Here is an 18,857-nt window from a genome sequence, read left to right as displayed (position 1 = left end):
TAGCAAAGCAGAACGAAGAGTCAGGAAAGGGGCTTCTCAAGGCCCTGGGGAAAGCCTCACGTGCTTGACGAGGGTGCTGCGTTAACACTAGTGCTTTCATTACACAGAGGCAGGCCACAAAAATCTTCCTCACAGCCTTTCAAATCCTGCAGAACACATGGGGTGCTCGATGAGGGAAGAGCAAGAAAGCAACTCTTACAAGAGCTCTGATAAACTCTCAGGCTTTCCTGTCAGTCCACTATGCTCCTCTGGGCCTTTTTGTCAGAGCTGGTGGATGGTCTGGTGGGACTTTCTTTAATAAATTAACATTCTGGATGGATACCCTTAAAATTGGAAGGATTTTTTTCAGATGTTGTTTTTGCAAACAACTTTTTACATGCTGAAATGAAGCTTGCTAAAAAGGGCAAGATTCAGACTCAGATGGCTATGCAGTAGAGGTACATGTCGCAGCTTTGGTCCAGCCATCAGAAACACCTTGTCTTGCTTCCACCCATTCTGCCCAGCTAATCAGAGCAGCTTCTGAGCTGCACTCATTTCAACAGTGCACAAATAAGATATTTTAAAGGTCTATGGAAGATGAAACACAGTTGAAACACAGTCAAGTGTTAAATGCAGTTAAAGGCTATACTCTGATGAAAAATATATTGAGCTATGTCTGGGATAATTCTGCCTAAGCCACTGGAGTTATGGGGTGCAAGTCCTGTGCCATGGGGTCATGGGCAAATTGGATGCATAGCCTTTTCATAGTGTGTGCAAGAGCAGAAGTGGCCACAACAGCTGTAAGCAATGTCAGAAACTTCTGCTCCTGACACAGCTGGGAGATAATTGTGAGGAATCAAAGAGATCATACAAGTACCAACCTGCTAATGTGACCCATTACTACGGATGGGAAGACACAAAGAACAGACCAAGTAGGCTGGAGTGACACATTTGCAGCAGATTGTCCTCCAGGGCTCCCATATTTCTGTTTAAGATTTTGCAGACAGATGCACAGTGAGTGCATGGTGGAAGTAAGTCTGGTACCTCCAGGAAGTATCATCAGATGTGCTACATAAGCCATGTAGAGTTACTCTTCGCATGTTAGACTGATATTGAGATACAACAGGCAGTACACACTCAGTAGGTCTGTGCATTAGACTTGCTTCATGTGGCTGGGTTAGCACAGTGCACATGCACAACAGGGTGAGTTGGGGTGCTGTCTGTCCCAGGTACCCTAGGGGTGACTCCTGGGCACCTGTCTGACCCTCTGGGATGTGCTGCAGCACAGCAAGGAGCGTCTGACCTGTAACCAGCCCGACACTCAGAAAACCATGGGAAATCTGTAAAGCTTAAACAAAACAAAAACTCCGAAAGCATCCAACTGGACACATTTATGCATAGAAAAATAGGACATATCTGAAAATGTAGATATACGGGCAGCCCTAGTCTTCACCGCAGCTTGAGAGTCTGTGGTTCATGGCAGATATCCCACTCTTGAGGAAAAAACAGCACACTCTTCTTCACCAAAGCCATCAGAGCCAACTTTTGGGTTTGTGGGGCTGTGAGTGGGACCAGGAGCTGGAGTTACTTGGAAGGAGAGGCTCTGTGCTTAGTCCCTTTGTGGAAGCTGAGACTGGAGACACGCCAGGACAGTGGGGCTGGCAGCAGCAATTTGGCATGTTGGGACTTGCACACAACCCAGCTTTTGGGTAGAAGACTTTTGGACCAGCCTGAGACTGAGGACACACCTCAGGCGTGAAGAACCACTCACTGGCTTTCTGCATCCAAATTTGGCAGGAGCTCACCCATTCCAGCGTCACCATGAGAGGGTTGATGTGGGTCTCGGGCTCTCTTGGGCTGCCTGCCTTTCTGTACTGATGGGGAACAGGAAAGGAACATCTTTGCCTTGGCAATGTTGGCAGTGGATTGCAAAACACAAACAAGTAAACACAGAGTATCCCCGTCAGAAGAAATGGGAGATAATGAGCTGAGGTTATCTGCAGCGCTCTGGGCTGCAGTTCCGGACCAAAACCAGGAGGAAGCTCACCCGCCAGCCCCTCTGAAGCCGGGGCTGGGCGAGGCGAGCAAAGGGGACCCCGCACAGGCCCCTCAGTGATGAGGCAGACCTCTCAAGTCTTTTCTAGCGTGTGAGGCAGCCCAGTGGCCTGTCACGCGACGGGGGGACGTGTCTGGCAGGCTGGCCCCGCGCGATGCAGGGGCTGTGGCAGGAGGCCACAGAAGCCTGGCCGCCCGCCAGCCCGCGAGGTTCGCCTCCTCCAGCAACCTGCCAATCTGCCGCCCTGGACGTGCCGCCGGGGAGCGGGAAGCAGGCCCGGCCCCGCGCTGTGCTCGGGCGTGAGGTATTTATTATCCCTGCGGCGGGGAGGCGTGAGCTGGGAGTCGGATCCGTGAGGAACGCCGCGGCTGGCTCTGCCCCCGGTGCACCCTGGGGCCAGGGGTTGCCACAGGAGCCATGGCACTGCAGATGGAGGTCTCCATCTTCTCAAGCTGCACCAGGGTGCCACAGGTGCCTGTTGTCGACAGCAAAACTAACCCCCACCAGTGTGGAGTGGGGGCATTGCCCTCTCCCTGCTCTGCTCAGGATGACATCTCAGCCCCGCTCCCAAGAGATTTCCCCACGGCTCCTGCCCTCTTCCCCTGGTGAGACCTGCAGCATATGCTGCACAGAGAGAGCTGGACACAGGCATGCTTGCCTGCCCTCAGGGTGCAGCCACGGGGTGTTGGGGGCACCCCAGGCTGCCACTGTGGGAGGCTGCGGCAGGTGTGAGGAGATGTCAATGAGCATCCCAGGGTGAATCGTAAATGGGGACATGCTCCCCATCACCTTCCTGCGCGTGCAGAAGCCCTGCAGAAATGCTGTTGCATAGGCTGAGATGTTTTAAGGCACACATGTGAAGCACCCTGCAGAGTGTCAGCGGCTGCCGTTGCAGGGAGCAGTGCTGGTCTAGTCCCTTTAGCTAGGTACCTGCCTCTGGCCATGGCTCATACCTACACTTCAGAGAGGAAGGAAGATCTCATTCCTGCATGTGGGCAGTTTTGCAGCACTGGACTTCATGGGCAGGGAGCATCCTGGGGTGCTGTCCACCTCAGGAGGGCACAGACCAATTGTGTCTATCCTTCATCCCTTCTCCCTTTGCTGGATGTGTGGAAAGCCAACAGGTATTTTCATGTTAGGAATCACACAGGACAGATAAGTGTCTTACAGGCCATTCGCAACATCTTCTGTTTACAGAAGCATAGTTTAAAAGAGTTTCCAACAGCTGCAGCCTTCCATTATCTTGGGTACTCAAATAATTTCAAACCCTCAGCTTCACAGTAGTGGAAGATTTGGATTGGTGAAAACGAGAATTAGACTTTCTTCATTTTTATATCACTCACTGTCTGTTTTGAAAAGGTATTTCCAACCGATACTGAAAGGCAAAATACGATGTCAGCATCTTAGGTGTCTTCAGGTGCAAGTAGACGTGATGGAAAGCCCTTGAACAAGGGCAGGAGCGGGACCTGTGAGCCCCGCTTATGATGCAGACTGGGATTTGCTGCTGAATTTGTTGAGTTTGGCTGCAGTTTTCTTTTTGATCTTGGCGTGGGTATGTGTTGTGTTTGAGTAACTATTTTAATAGTTGCAACCTGGGAGAAGAGCTTTTCATGGCTGTAAATACAATGGTAAGGATGTGTAATTTGTCAGTCTGAAAAACTGACAGACTACACCTATACTGGTGTGCTGTTGATCAACAATTACCTGTATACAGACTTTCTGTTATTGGCAGTTACAACTACTATGTAGTGAACCCCTCCCTATGGTAAACACGCTCAGCTGGTCATCAAGTTGTGGGTTTTTTTCTTGTGGGGATGGAGGTTGACACCAAACCCAGCAAGAGAACAAAAGCTTGGTCTGAGGGAAGGGGGTTTGCAGCGTATGAAGTGAGTTTTGATTCATTCCCAGCTCAGATGTTGCTTTGGGAAATGTATTCTCTTCAGGTCTCTCGCTGTGACTCTATAAACAGTCAGCGACTGGCATTTGGAGGCACTAAAAGTGATTTAAATGATTCAACCTGGGATTTTTGCCAAGCAGCACCTCCTTCTGTTTGCTGCAGGGGCTTTTCTGCCCTCCCCCTCGCCGGTGGGTTGGTTGTTGTTGTTTTTTTCTCCCTCCATGCAGAATTCTGTGAGACGCTCCTTTGAGACCGTCTCTTTCTCCTAAAAGAAGGGGAAAAAAAAGTTTGCTCCTCCAGATGGACAGCTGCTCCCTGCTCCTTTTGATGTTGCTTTTATCTGCCAGGCCAGTGCTCTCTCACCCTCTCCCCTCCCCCGGAGGCAGTTTCCATGGGGGTCTCAGGGGAGCTTTGTCTCTCACATGTGTTTAAAGAGAAATGTGGAGCTGACACAAAGGCTCCACAGCTCGACCTTTCGCCCTCCGGAGTTATGAGGGCCATAAAGCTCGAGTCCCTGGTAACAGCACCGATGACCAGGGCAGTTCTGGACACAGACAGAGCTTTTTTGGCAGAAAATTGTTTAACTAAAAATAGTTCTAGGGAGGAAAATAAAAGGTTGTGCAAACTAAGCAATGTCTTTTATTGCCTTATTTGGTGTTACTGGTAGGAGTATGAACTTCTTCAGTGTGGCCAGAGGCAGACAGCTTCATCGCATTTAGTATCAGATGTGAAATGTGTGGGGCACAGACAGAGGGTGACACCCGCTGAGGTGCTGGGGTGCAAGCCTGGGATCGTTGGTCTGCAGATGTGAAGGACAGAGGCTGCTCTGCTGTGGCACCTGACCTCCAGGCAAAGCTCAGAGGCAGCCTGGGATGAGGCACAACCTTCAGTCATTGAGGCTTTCCCTACGAGGCAATGGGAGACCTGATTCTCCTTGCGAGAGAGGAGGAACCTCAGAGTCCAGCAAAGGTCTGAGGAGCCACCAAGACAGCCACCAAGCAACCTTCAGCCTGAATTCTCACAAAAGTCTCCTAGTGCCTTAGCTGCAGAGCAGAGGAGGGGATTGCTGTTCCCTTACTGCTCGCAGCTGGGAGGCTGTCCTTCATCTGCATGGCCAGCCTTGGTGTCTCCCACCATGATCTGGGGCATTAGTAGTGCAATCTTTCTCTTTTTTTAATTCCTGCTCAGTCTGGCTAGTCACAGGTGTTGTATACAGGTACTCCACAGTTGAGGCAAAAGGTTCTCTAGCATTTGGTTTCCTGCTGAAGCTCTTGCCTTCTGCCTAAAATGGGCCAGACACAGAATGAAAGAGGAAAAGGAAACCCTGATTCTTTTGCCTCTTGCAGAGGGTATTTATTTGCAGAAGAGTTGCAAGAGTGTTGAGTCCCTATGAGTAAATTATAACAAGCTTCCACAGACTTGCTCAGGACATGTTTTAGCCTAATGACAAAACTGCTCTCCTCAAAGGTGCCAGATACCAGAAGAGAAATTCAGAGGTGGATCCTTCATTTCCTTAAGGGAATCTCCAATGTTTGAATGCTGGGTGTGATAAATGGCAGATGACCATGAGGCAGTGTCGCCCATTTTCCTTTCTTCCAAGTCAAAGTTGTTGCAGTGTGGCCTGGCTATTCAGATGGGAGAGGGGCAGCTGCTGCTGAGCAGAGGTTTGACTGTGTGCAAGAAGACTCTGAGCAGGAGCTTCAGAATCTTTAAAGCATCTAAATATTGTGAGAAAACACCTCTTTCTCTTTGGGAGCAGGTTGTCTGGGAGCAGGGCCACCTGTTACATATGTATGTGTGGGTATATCAGCTTGATGGGGTTCTTATCAAGGCTTAGGGCTATGGCAGTAATAAGACATTTCCCAGGAACCTTTCCTTAAAGTGGGGGTCACTTGCTGTGCAACAGAGGGATGGGCTTTTCCTACCCACAAAAAAAAAACCAAAACCAAACAGGAGACTTTTATTTTAGGTTAAATAAAACTAAACCAAGAAGCAGAGGGGAGGGGGAAAATCAAATCTCCCAAAGAAAGAAAAACCTCAGTGATTTATGCTGAGACATTTTGTGTTTTTAACCTAAATACAGCTATTGATAGAGCAGACAGGGAGAATTTTCACACCAAAAGGTACACATAGAAAACACAGCCAGCATCTCTTTCCACTTACATGATCTCTCACCTTGGTAGTCTTTTTGCTTGAAATGAGCAGCTTTGTGTGTGAACACCAAGTAAAATTCCCTGTGCGACCACGCACCAACAACCACATGCAGTAATTCTTTGTGTAGCTACGTTTGTCTGCTTGTCTTGCATGATAAGGTGCACATATGCACTCTCATTTTCTTCCTATAAATCTCCTTTTCTTTTCAGAAACTTATAAACCTAAAGATAACAGCACACACTCTCTAAAAAAAAATATATCCTTGGCTTAAAAATATTGCCTGGAGGAGAAAAATCTCCATCAGCCCAAAGGCAGGGATTTGGCTCATATGCCAATCGTCGCTCTCCCACCACACGATGGGGAGCATGCTGGGGGAAGGAACTGTGCGAAAAAGGAGTGCAAAGGCTGAGCAGTCCTTTGGCTCTGGCGATCCTTCAGTGGTATACGAGCCTTAAGGGGATCACATGATGGGAATAGAGTGAAACAACCATCTAGCTCCTCTAAATCACATCACCTTGTAGAATCAGCAAACACAATCTCTTCCCTCCCATATATCACTCTCACACTAGACAGATCTGAAATGCAGAGGAGAATTGAGCACTTCTGCTCCAGAGCATGCATCTGCAGTTAATAACAGATGATCCTAATCACTGCTCCTGGAGCCCAGGGCTAGCTGATAACTCTCTCTTCTGACTACTGACCCCCATAATCTTCTCATTCCTGAGAAGGAGCAGATATTGTGAACGATGGGTTTTAACAATTGGGACAAAAATAGTCCTCCTTTTGCTCAAGGAATTCAGATAGCAAACTAAGGGAGCAATAGACTGGCTGTGAAGCCAAACTACAGGGCTGGGAAAGGTCTGCATTATGTATCTATCTATCTGGATCTGCCAGTCTTGTTCTCAGTGACCTTAGGCAAATTAGTTAAGGTCTCACAGCCTCATTTTCTTTCTCTGGAAAAATCAAGATAATAACAGAGAGCAACTCCAGAATGACATTGTGAGGATACATCATTAATTCAACATAAGAAGGACATGGAACTGTTGGAGCAAGTCCAGAGGCATGCCATGAGGATGATAAAGGGTCTGGAGCACCTCCCTTATAAGAAAATACGGGCTGAGAAAGTTGGGCTGTTCAGCCTGGAGAAGAGCAGGCTGCGTGGGGACCTCATAGCAGCCTTCCAGTATCTGAAGGGGGCCCATAGAGATGCTGGGGAGGGACTTTTCATCAGGGACTTCGTGACAGGACAAGGGGTAAGGGGTTAGAACTTAAACAGGGGAAGTTTAGATTGGATATAAGGAAGAAGTTCTTTACTGTGAGGGTGGTAAGGAACTGGAACAGGTTGCCCAAAGAAGTGGTAAATGCTCCATCCCTGGCAGTGTTCAAGGCCAGCTTGGAAAAAGCCTTGGGTGGGATGGTTTAGTGTGGGGTGTCCCTGCCCATGGCAGGGGGGTTGGAACTAGATGATCTTAAGGTCCTTTCCAACCCTAACCATTTTATGATTCTATGATTCATTCTATGATTTACCATATGCATTGAATTTTCCAGAGTGAGATGGGATATAATACTAACAGCTGAGTAACAGGCTTTGCTGAAACTGCTTCTTGAAGAGTGGTTTCGCTGCTTCTGCAGCAGCCCTTGAGGCTGCATTGCCACTGAAGGGTAGCCTCACCAACTCTCCATTTACACTTTAAAAACCTCTACGCAGGCAGCAGCACAGACACAGATGCAGCTGCAAGAAGAAACCACACACCACAGTTGTGCAGGTGCATGTGGGCCCCAGTGGGAAAGAATATTAACTATTTCCTGGTAATAGGGACACAGAGGTCCTTCACGTGGATAAAATAATATCAGCACAGTTCCAGGCAACAGCCTGTGTGGGAAACTATTATCACAATGAACACACAACTGTGCTTAACAGATCCTAGCTTCAATGACTACAGGCTAAATATTCTGGGCGCTTTTTCAAATTCAGCTAAGTTTGTGCATTGTGTGGCCTACATTTTCAATGTGGCAGGGAAAGCTTTCATCCAAAGACTTCAATTAGTGTTAGTTTAAAGCTTAGCGACTGGAAGGCATAATTGATATTTACCCCAGTATTTAAAAATCAGATCCATCTTTTGTGACAAGTTCATAACGTCATTTACATGTGCCCTTGATAAAAAGTTGCAACAGGATCATTCTTTATGTCCGTAAGGTACCTGGGAATTAGAAGAATAATTCACAATTGACATGCTTTAGAAGAGTTTTATCCTTTGGGAGGAAAATTGACTGTTTTGATTCTTCCAAAATATACTTCTTGTTGTCTGAAACTGAAACTGCATGATTATTTGCTAAAGTAACTAGGCATGTTTCCCTTCTCTGAAAAGCATGAAGTGAGAATCAGGCCTCTAGTATGAATGTATACATAAACTGCATTTTAAAATCACGTTCTATGAAATTGCTTCCAGTTATATGGTTTGCTGGAATATTAAGATGTAAATGTAGGCAAAGCAGATTTTTTTTAATACAGTTAATATCTGTGACCCTAGTACGATTGGCTGAGCTGAAGCTGTGGCAGAGATAATGATGTTCTGCTGAAACACAGCAACGCTTCAGTAAACCCTCATGATGATAATGCGCTGAAATAAAAACATGTGGCATTGCAATCCACCCACACTTCATCATGCATCACACCGAAAATGTCACGACGTGCTGATGGTGAAGTTTCTCTTCTATAATCACAGAGCTGGCAGTTTGAGCTGCAACGCTGACAACAAACCATGCTGTTTCATTTCACGTGTTTGGCCGGTTTTGACTGTACCCAGGATCTTTCTTACTTGAGACGGTGATGGTGGATGCTCCTTAAGCATCGAAAAATGGGATTCAGAAAAATATTTAGTCATGCAAGTTTCTGTTCTTACTGAGCCCCACCTGAACAATAAAAGGCTGTAAAACTAGGCAGAAAACCTAGTAAGAAAGAAGCTTGGCACCAGATTTCCATGTCTCCTTGCTTTTAAGCAGAGCAGAAAGTAGCCTCTTTCACAGAATCACAGAATCACAGAATCCCAAGGGTTGGAAGGGACCTAAAAAGATCATCCAGTCCAACCCCCCTGCAAGAGCAGGGTAACCTACAGTACATCACACAGGAACTTGTCCAGGCGGGCCTTGAATATCTCCAGTGTAGGAGACTCCACAACCCCCCTGGGCAACCTGTTCAATTCTACTTCAAATATAACTTCTGCAGGTTTTCCAGATTTGCCTTTGCACTTACAAACTTTTGAAAGCTTTGATTTGGCATAAGTTTCAGCCAAGGTTTAGGGTGGTAGGTAGTTGGAATGATGGGAGAAGTGGAAATTTACCTTCCCTCTGTGTCATCATTACAAAACAGTTATGAAAGTTTTTTTTGGTTTTCTTTTTCTGTTAACCCTGTCTGTCTGATGAACAAGACAATACATCCACAGTCACCTTCAAGAGTTTTCCCTTCTCCTAACACTGGTGAAGCTAAAGTACAGATGAAAAAATTCAGGAAAAATTGCTTGAATGGATCAGGCTAAATCCAAAGAAAGCCTACCTGTTTAAGGTTGGGGCCTGAGTAGAGTTTTGGTTCCTGTACCCTAAATTTTAACATTGATGACCTCAGCTACTACTTAAATCTTCTTCAACTCATAACATGAAAAAAATCCTATTTAAGCTCTTTTAAAGTTCTATATCTACATATGCTTACTAGCACTTCAGCATTTGTAGATCTGAAAAGTGTGACTTCTACCCCACACTGAAGGTCAAAGCAACAAGTGTTGATGATGATAATCTTTGCTTTGCAGTTGCATGAGTCTCCCCAGGGTATACAATAGATGCAACAAAGTAAGCAATAGTCTTAAACATGGTTAAATCCACCAGGACTTCTTCCATCCTAACCGAGGGGAGCACTGTCCTGCTCTCATTTCCTGTTTCCAAGGTACTGCAGGGATGCTAGTAATTCCCTTCTGAAGGGCTTGAAATTCACATTTCCCAGCTCCCTAGAAAGTATTATAATGATCAGGGGAGAGATTGGGATGGGACATTTCTTCTCTTGTAGGTCTTCCAGCAGGAAAGGGAAATAAAATTGAATTCACTTTGTCAGAGAGAAGAGTGGTTATGGCTATGATGCCTACTGGCTAGGGCACTCAGTAGACAGAGCCTTGCCTTCCTCACCCTGCTTCAGGATTGCTTCTGCATTTTGCAGTAAACAGCTATTGCAATATTGTTTATTGTACCTAAACATCCCTGAGATCACAATGGATCGCCCAGGATGTCCCTTACCACCTGAGTGCAAACTAACAGGTATGTACTTTCCTTCTCATCTAACTCACTTCTAATTCTTCTTAAAGTTGTCTTTCCAACAAGACAGCTTGTGAGTACCCCCAAATCTCATGTAGGCACTAGAGTACTCTAGGCAGCTGTGGCTTTATGGGGCACGGTAGGAAAGGGCAACAGCAAGGCTTTGCTGCATTTCACACTTTTGGACAATTGCACCTGCTAAGATAGCACACACATGAATTATGTGATGTGACAGTGGCCATGCAACTGCTCACTACACATTTCCCACTGCACTTAGATCAGAGCTGTGTCTGTCCCTGCCTCCTAGAAGGCCTGAAGCTCCTCAGGGTCCTGGCTTCTGCTCCATACAGCTGAAAATCTGGTACGACAAACCCTGGCCCTGTACTGGCAAAGTTCTTCTTTTGAGCGCTGCAAGTATAGTGTGGGAGTGAAGCCTAATGATGTTTCAGTACCATTCAGTCCTGTCCTGGGTTTACCAGGACCCGTTTTGCTCCTTCTTAGTAACTGGTGCAAGCTCTGTGTTTTGACTTCCAGCCTGGGCAGAGAGCTGATAACACCGATTGTTTTTAATTGTTGTTAAGTAATGTTTACTCTGGCCAAGGACTCTGTGAGTCTCATGCTCTGCCAGGGACGAGAGGGGAGGCCGGGAGGAAGCAGAGACAGGACATCTGACCCAAGCTAGCCAAGAGGTATTCCATACCACAGCACGTCATGCCCAGGGAGGTAACTGGGAGTTACCCGGAAGGGCATGGTCTCTCTTTGTGGGGGTCGAACTCGTTCGGCGGTGGTATCGTATTCTCTTGTTATTTTCTCTTATCAGTATTATCATTGGTGGTAGCAGCAGTGGTTTGTGTTATACCTTAGTTACTGGGCTGTTCTTATCTCAACCCATGGGAGTTACATTCTCTTGATTCTCCTCCTCATCCCTCTGGGAGCGGGGAGGGTCGGGGGGGGGTTGTGTGTGTGTGTGAGTGGACGAGCTGTGTGGATTGGTTTAAACCACGACAAGTCCTCAGTCTTCTAGATCATCCTGCCAGTAATAACTGCAGTGATGGGCATTTAGTTATGGCAGTGGCATTTTCTCATGGGAACTCCCATCCACTGCCCGCTGAACTGAGCCCACAGGTGTCACATTGCAAAGGCAAGCGTACAGTTCCTCAGCAGTAAGACATTCTGATGGCTCCCATGCACAGACAGGTTTAAAAACAGGGAAGGATCTTACAGACCCCATTTCTGGTCAACAGAGCCACTGATTCCTGAAGCATGACCGGTTCATGGATATAACAGTAGTTATGATGCAGTGCGTGGTCTTTTTAGGGAAAGGGCTATGGGAAATTCCCGTACAGATGCGGGCTGTGTCTCCTTGTACGTACTGCAGGGGAAATGGAAGATGAGAAACACGAAACACCGAAAGTGGGAATTAAGACTGTGTTTTCATTTCCTCTTTCTTGTTTGTTACTTGGTGCTTCTCCAGTAAAAGAAAAATACAACAACAAAACCCCCAGCTGCACCTGGGTTTTTACATAAATGTTCTCTTGCACTTCAACTCGTTCACCTCCTGGCACTGAACTCCAGAAAATACAGCACACTCTCTCTTTAAGAAAGACTGCTCCCTGCCCAGCTGTTGACTTGCCTGAAGGTGAGACCTCTGTTAAATTCATGGCTCCAGCTGTCAAAAGCAAAGAAAAGCAGCTTTTCCTTGGCGGCTCTCTGCTTTGGGTAGAATTTGACAACTTCCTCAGTCAGCAGAATTTAATCAGCATCAAGTGCCCACAGCCGCTCAGCTCCACCACTGCTGGGGCTGGGGCTGGGGCTGGGACGGGGGAGCCAGACCTGCGGAGGAGGTGAGGGGGAGAGGCTGCAACGCAGCAGGCACAAACAGACACAGGCACAGTCACCCATTTCTGCAGGAAATCCAAAGCTTGTCACTGTCTAGGGAAAGCCCCATTATACCCTTTGGCTTAAGAATTGCTGTTATCACCCACTAACCTTAGCCAGCTTAGGTTCTGCTATGTCCTCCTGAGAAGCTGAGAGCAGTAAGTGGAGCGAGTTATTGACAGCTGACAATGAGACTGATTTCCAATGAAAGCTGGTGAAATGGGCTCAGGGATACGGTTTCCTACACTTAAGTGAACAAGGAGAGCCAAGGGAGCAACTCTTGAGATCACTATGCCCTGTTTGCCTTCCTCCTAGGGAAGAGAGTGCCTTTAGTTATTGTCACATAGATGTCAACAAACGAAATGATCCAGCACATGTAGCAAAATCGTTAAGCCAAGTGCCTAACCAAAGGCCCAGCATTTGATGCATTCATGAGCCTCAAATGGTCAGATTGGACCAGCACATGCAGACACAGGTACACACAGACTTGTGTATGGACCCACCACAGCAGGAGGGCATTTGCTTTTCCTCAGTAGCGCCACTTCCTTCCTGCGACTGAGCCCCAAAATCCCACAGAGAGAAACGCACGGGGATGAGGCCAGGATAAGGTCGCAGCTGAGGACGTGGTGGTGAGGCCCACGTTCCAGCCCTGTGGTGCTGTGTATGGGTTGGTGGCTGTGCTGGCCGGTTCTCCCCTGCTGCACCACACCATCGCTGGGAGCCAGCCTGGCAGCCCTGAGGCCCTCATTTCAGGGGGCTGGACCAGTGCAAGATGGCTGCTGTCACAGCAGGTGTGTGTGCACGGGGTGTTTTCTCAAGGACACTTTGTATTAGCGCTACCCATTTAAAATAACCCATTCACAGTAAATATTATCTGCCTGTGTGTTTTGAACGCACAAGCTCCAGACGTTCCTATACATGCAGCTCATTTCTAAGCACCTGCAGCTGTTACCCATTTCCTGACAATACCATCGTGCCCATTGAGGAGAGGAAGGACATGTCGTGTTGTTGGTTTTTTTAATGTTTACCTCTTCCACCTGTTTGATATTAGCCTATATAATGGCACAGAGTTAAATCAAAGGAGGCTGTGGCTGGAAGCAAACAGGAAATGATGCAATACCCAGGGTAAGGGAGGCAGTGGGCAGCAGGGCTGTGAAGAAACAAGGTGGGGGGGGGGGGTGTTAACTTCTGAATACTCACTTGCCTCTAAGCAGAAGGGTGATTTAGTCCTCCTTAGATACAAGCCAGGTATCAGAGGGATGCTAAAGCACTGAATGCCCTCATCTAGAAAAGAAGAGGGATGAGAAAGGAGGTGATGCTGTGAATGGAGGTAGGAGTGCAGGTAAAGGCTTGCTGCTCAGGGAGTGGGGGAGAGCTTGCAGGTGCATTGCAGCCCGGGAGCTTGACAGTGATCAATGTGGAGCTCAGGCTGTGAACTGTGTACTCTCGCAGCCTGTAGCTACGAATGTGGTGAGCTTTTCTCTCCTGTTCCTTTGTATTTGGGGAATGAACTTCATAAACCCTGCATTCATCGTTTCTGCGCAGCCACGTGACAACTTCTACTGAACTGTGTCCTGGAGGGCTGATACAGCCACAATAACAAGATCCCTCCTGCTCCAGTCATTAAAAACACCGCATTTCTCATTTCACAGTGCTGGGGGAGGGGACCAAGAGCAGCCAAGGAAGCAAATCCCACTGAGGATACTGTTACAGTATGAAAGAGACCATTACCCAGTGCATTTACCTAGGGAACTTATCAACAAATGTCCTACCACAATACATACTTTTAATCTTATCCTGGTATCGCTCATCTTTCCCAACATTTACCTTCAAAAAGCTCTAACTGATAAGTAAAATTACAATCTTTCTTCCCTTCTTAAGCCTCTCTATTTAAAACTTTGCAGTGCTAAAAGGCACAATGCTGATCTTGTACAGGGTCTGGAGCCTCTTCTCAAATGCTATCCCCCTTACATGAACAGCTAACTGAAGACATCTGTTGGATGCAATTATCTGAATGCTGCACATTTGTTTTACGCATATTATTTTCTATATTACTTGGGGATAATGTATCTAATTATGTTTTTCTGACAGTGCTATTATTTTTGAAGGTGGTTTTCTACTGTCAGCCAAGTCAAGTGAGTGGTCAAGTATCGTTCATCAAATTTCTAGTGAAGTTTTGGTATCAGTTGATGATGTAGATGTGCATGTTTAATTATTTTAATAACTCTTCCCTGCCTCCTGTAACTGGAGGAGGTGAAATGCATGCTCACATGCAGCTCCTTAGCTTTCATTCACTGTAATGCAGTTTCGTGGCAGGAGGTGAACTCTGTCACAGGCTTTCTGTCTGTAGGATTACCTACTGTACAGCCCTCTGCTTGTGGGAAATGGGCCAACTAATAATGTTGGATTAAAGAATAGATGGAAATGAATCAAACATACCTTGTTTTGGAGTCAGAAATATGTTGATAGAAGCTCTAAAATTTTCATTAACTTTTGTGACAGCAGCTCACAGTGACTATTTTATAAAGTACTAGGGAAAACACTTTCAGCAAATGTCTGCAGAAAGCTTTTCTCTACCAGTTCCATTTAATCTGTCTCCTAAAAAAAGGCCCTATAGTCCCTGACAGAGCCAAGTTGCTGTGGCTTGCTAAAATACCAGTGTTAGCTGAAGCCTGGTAACTGCACAAACATGCTTTTAGCTGGGGCAAATGCAAGATAAATTATATTAACTTTTCTCTGGGGTATAAACTAACATATTTCACCTCTTGGGAGGGGACATGATTGCAGGTCAGGCAGCGCAGCTCAGCTGACGGATCATAATTTGCTTGCTGAGGTTAGCCTAAAGATGCTTCGTGTGAAGGCCTGGTCCTTGCCCACAAGGATAACAAGGGTCCTTCCCTCATGCCTGACCTGGTAAGCACAGAGGGAAAGCATATTATTAGTGTTATTCAATTTGCATTACTGTGATACTTAAGAGCTCCGGTTTGGATTAGGACTCTGTTGTGCTAGGCACTGTATAAACACACATGAAAGCATTACACTGTCCTCAAGAGCTGCCTGCCTTATACAAACACACATGGGAGTCAGGTACAGTTTCACACTGAGTTTGGGCTTTGTCTCCCTTAGTGCCTTGTGCTTTTTCAAGCATGTTGTCAGCTCTTGCAAATCCTCCATATCTAACAGCCTACACCTCAGCCTGCTCTTTGCTGAATTGGCAATTTGGCCAATTCTTATGTTTGTGTAGCATGCAGTAGGTTGCCTGGAGGATACTTGAGGCCAAGCTGGGACAGACCATGTGAATCTATTTTAAGGGCAGCTACATAAAGCCCCTATGTACTGCAGTTCTGAGTGGTAAGAGCTTGAACTGGCTGAGCATGGAAAAGAAGTGCCTAGCACTAGGCAACTTGGGTGTCAGAAGGGGATGAACCTGAGCCAGCACGGGCAATGCTACAAGGCTTGTTGGGTCTGCTGTGTGCAGGACAACTGTGCAAGGCTTGCTGTTCCATAGGAAGCATCTTCCTGAACTCTGAGACAGGCTGTTAATAACAACAAAAGTGGGGGGTTTTTTTGACCTCGGAGTTGGTGAGTAAAGCAGGAGCAGTGAGAAGTTGCTAGTTTACTCTGTGAGAAGTGTTTAGTAGGCTGTTAATAAGACTTCTGGCTTTAGCAGAAAAAATCCCACCTTGTTCCCTAAAACTTGCTCAATAAAGATGAGTCGTAAGCAATGTCTGTGTTTTGAAGCAGGGATCTTTCCTTCACCCTATGTGGGAAAGGTGAAGTAACTCCTAAAAAGGAGCTGCATAGAAACCTGTTTGGATAATAACCCTGTGTTCAGTGGCCTGTAGTGATAGTCTCATAGCGGTGTGCAGCCAAACAGTGCTTGGGTTTTCTCATTTTCTAGAAGTAAGTAAAGAGCTCTGCAGTAATCTTCTCATTTCCCCTCTTCCTCTCAGTATTAAAGACCTGAGTACATCACTCCTTCAAAACTTATTCAGAAAAGCTACATTGCTTTTTATAAGTAGCCAGTAAGTTCAGCTGCATTCAAGGCCTTCTCTGCAGAACACTCTTCTGGACAGGCTTCACCAGGATGGCTGCAGCATCATTTACACGTATGTTGTACCGGTATGTGGTGCGCTTCTTGGAACTGCAGTGTCTTGTGGGTTAAACGAGTAATGTGGGCCGGCTGAGTCGGGGAAAGTGTTTACTTATCAAAAGAAATAAGAATTCTCAAAACCAGCATAAACCTAATAAACAAGTCTCATCAGGTGTTGTTCAGGGTGGTTTGGTTTTATTCGGAAGTAAGAATGCAATGCAGTCAAGGTGTTGTGGTTTGACTGATAAACTAGTTCTGGTCATGATGGGGCACAGAGCCTACACCATTTAATTAACCTTACAGCAGCAGAGAAGTGTCTTGCTTTTGTTTTAATGTATTGCACTCTGGCTCACTCATGATCAGTCATTCCCTATTAAAAATACACATTTTTACTCTTGTGGACAAAATGCATAAACATTTGACCCCTAGAAATATGATATACAGCTAAAGACAGCCCTGTGGAGTATGTACGTGTGTTATAAATTCCCCCTATCTCACAGGAGCAGCATAGGAGAAAAAAAAATTATCAGTTGTGTCTCTTGGTCTCCCTCTCCATCCTGCTCCCTCATCTCTCTTGTGCTCCTCCTCCCTTTTGCTGCAGGATGTGCCAGCACTTGTCTTGTCAAAAAACAGTGTTGGATCATGAAACTGAAGGAAACTCCAGCATGTAACTCAGCCTTTACCAGGCCTCCTCTCCTCCTGCCCCAGCCTGCACCGTGAGAAGAGTGAATGGTGGTGGTGCATCTGGGAGATGGAAGTGAGGGGCATCCACACCCAGCACTACATGGCCGCCTTTGCAAGTTCATAGTTCAAGCGCTCATAAATGAGGGCCCTGCGATGGGAAGGATGTGTAAATGCATGTGCCCCCGAGGTCGATCATGGCAGACACCACCAGCTGTGGTGACAGTAAGAGAGAACTGCCATTCAGTCTGGTCTTGGTCTGTCTTTTCAGTGGGGAAGTGGAGCAAGTGCTTGGGACCTGGATTCTTCTCTGTACTCAGGGCACATAATATCAGCTGATGGCTGTGTGATTTCTACCCACTGCCCTCCACAACTTCTGCACCCAGCTACTGGCGTGTTTGCTCTCCCTGTCCAGGCAATCTTTGTCATTTCTGGAAAGACTGCCTGCAAACCTTACCACCATCACTGCGTTTGGCAGCGGTGATTTCACAACACAGAAACCTGCCCATTAGGAGTTGCATAGCAGCTCATCTTCCAAAGATGCTACCAACCAACGGTGAGATGATACAGCGCAAACTCTCCCTCTCCCCTGGATTTCAGCCAGGGACCCAGATATGGCTGCCAGGTTTTAGTTCTCTTCTTTAGTATCACACAGCATCTTCTCCCAGTCATTAAAAATTAAATCATGAATGAACATCCATGCTGTTCTTAATGCATATGAATCTATGAAGTCCATGCCAGGACTTTGGATAGAAAGGGTCTGATTGGGCCTTCTATATCATAAACTGCTGTTAATAATTTGTGAAGCTCCATCCTAAGCTTGCTCTCTATTTTTCCCTTGTAAAATTTAATGGCAATTTTTTGTATAAGCTTGTTCCCCAGTCGTTATTTTATACCACTTTGTTCTTGTGTTAAGGTCATGCTTTAAATAATTGCTTTTTCTCTACCTTTTATTTTCTTCTCTGGTATGTTTTAAGGCTCCCATCCCTGTTCATCCATTCTTGTTGTGTCTTTGCTATAAATCAGTTTCTTTTACAGTCTTCTAAGATGGACTCTTCGTTTCTCTGATCATCAGTTGTTCTAGTCTATCTTTTGTGTAAATATGGGTGACAAGTGCTGTATATGTTGTTCTAGGTGATGTTTTGATACTGCTTTACACAATGGCAGTAATGCTTTTCTAATCAGCTGAAATATCTTGTCTCACACATCCTGTGACTGCATTTACCTCTTCCATGGCTCTGCCATGCTGGTAGCTTGGTTACTCTGTGATGGATCTTTGGTCTTTCTTCACTGCTGTTTCTCCTAAATGCTGCGTCCCATTTTTATAGCAGGAACTCCTGCTTCCTAGGTGTATGAGCTTTTGCGCTGTGAATTTCTAAAGTAATATTTTTTTTTCCTGATATTCTATTCATCCTTTCTGTTGATCTCATCTACAGTAAATCTTCTCTGTCCTTACTGTCATCACAGTAAATTTCATTATTATTATTATTATTATTATTATGCATCCATCAGCCTTGCTTAAGGCAAATAATAATATAAGCTCTTTAACTTTTGTCTTATGCTGTTCCTAGTGTGAACATCATTCCTTAAGTTTCAACACAAAACTTCTGTTGCAACTGCTTTTGTGATGAATGAATCAATTTCACTGATAAGGCAGAAGCTATGCATGCACCCTTGTCTGTCTGTTTCTGCTGGACACTTTTCAGTACAAGAAAGGAAGAGGAAAGCAGACTTCTTAACCACGCAGCAAAAAAACAGGAGGATAGGATCACCCTAGACCCAAGCCAACAGTGGGATCCCTAAATGCACTTGACAAATCA

This window comes from Lathamus discolor, chromosome 6, assembly GCF_037157495.1.
Source record: "Lathamus discolor isolate bLatDis1 chromosome 6, bLatDis1.hap1, whole genome shotgun sequence".
Classification (NCBI taxonomy): domain Eukaryota; kingdom Metazoa; phylum Chordata; class Aves; order Psittaciformes; family Psittacidae; genus Lathamus; species Lathamus discolor.
This window is presented reverse-complemented; position numbering follows the sequence as displayed.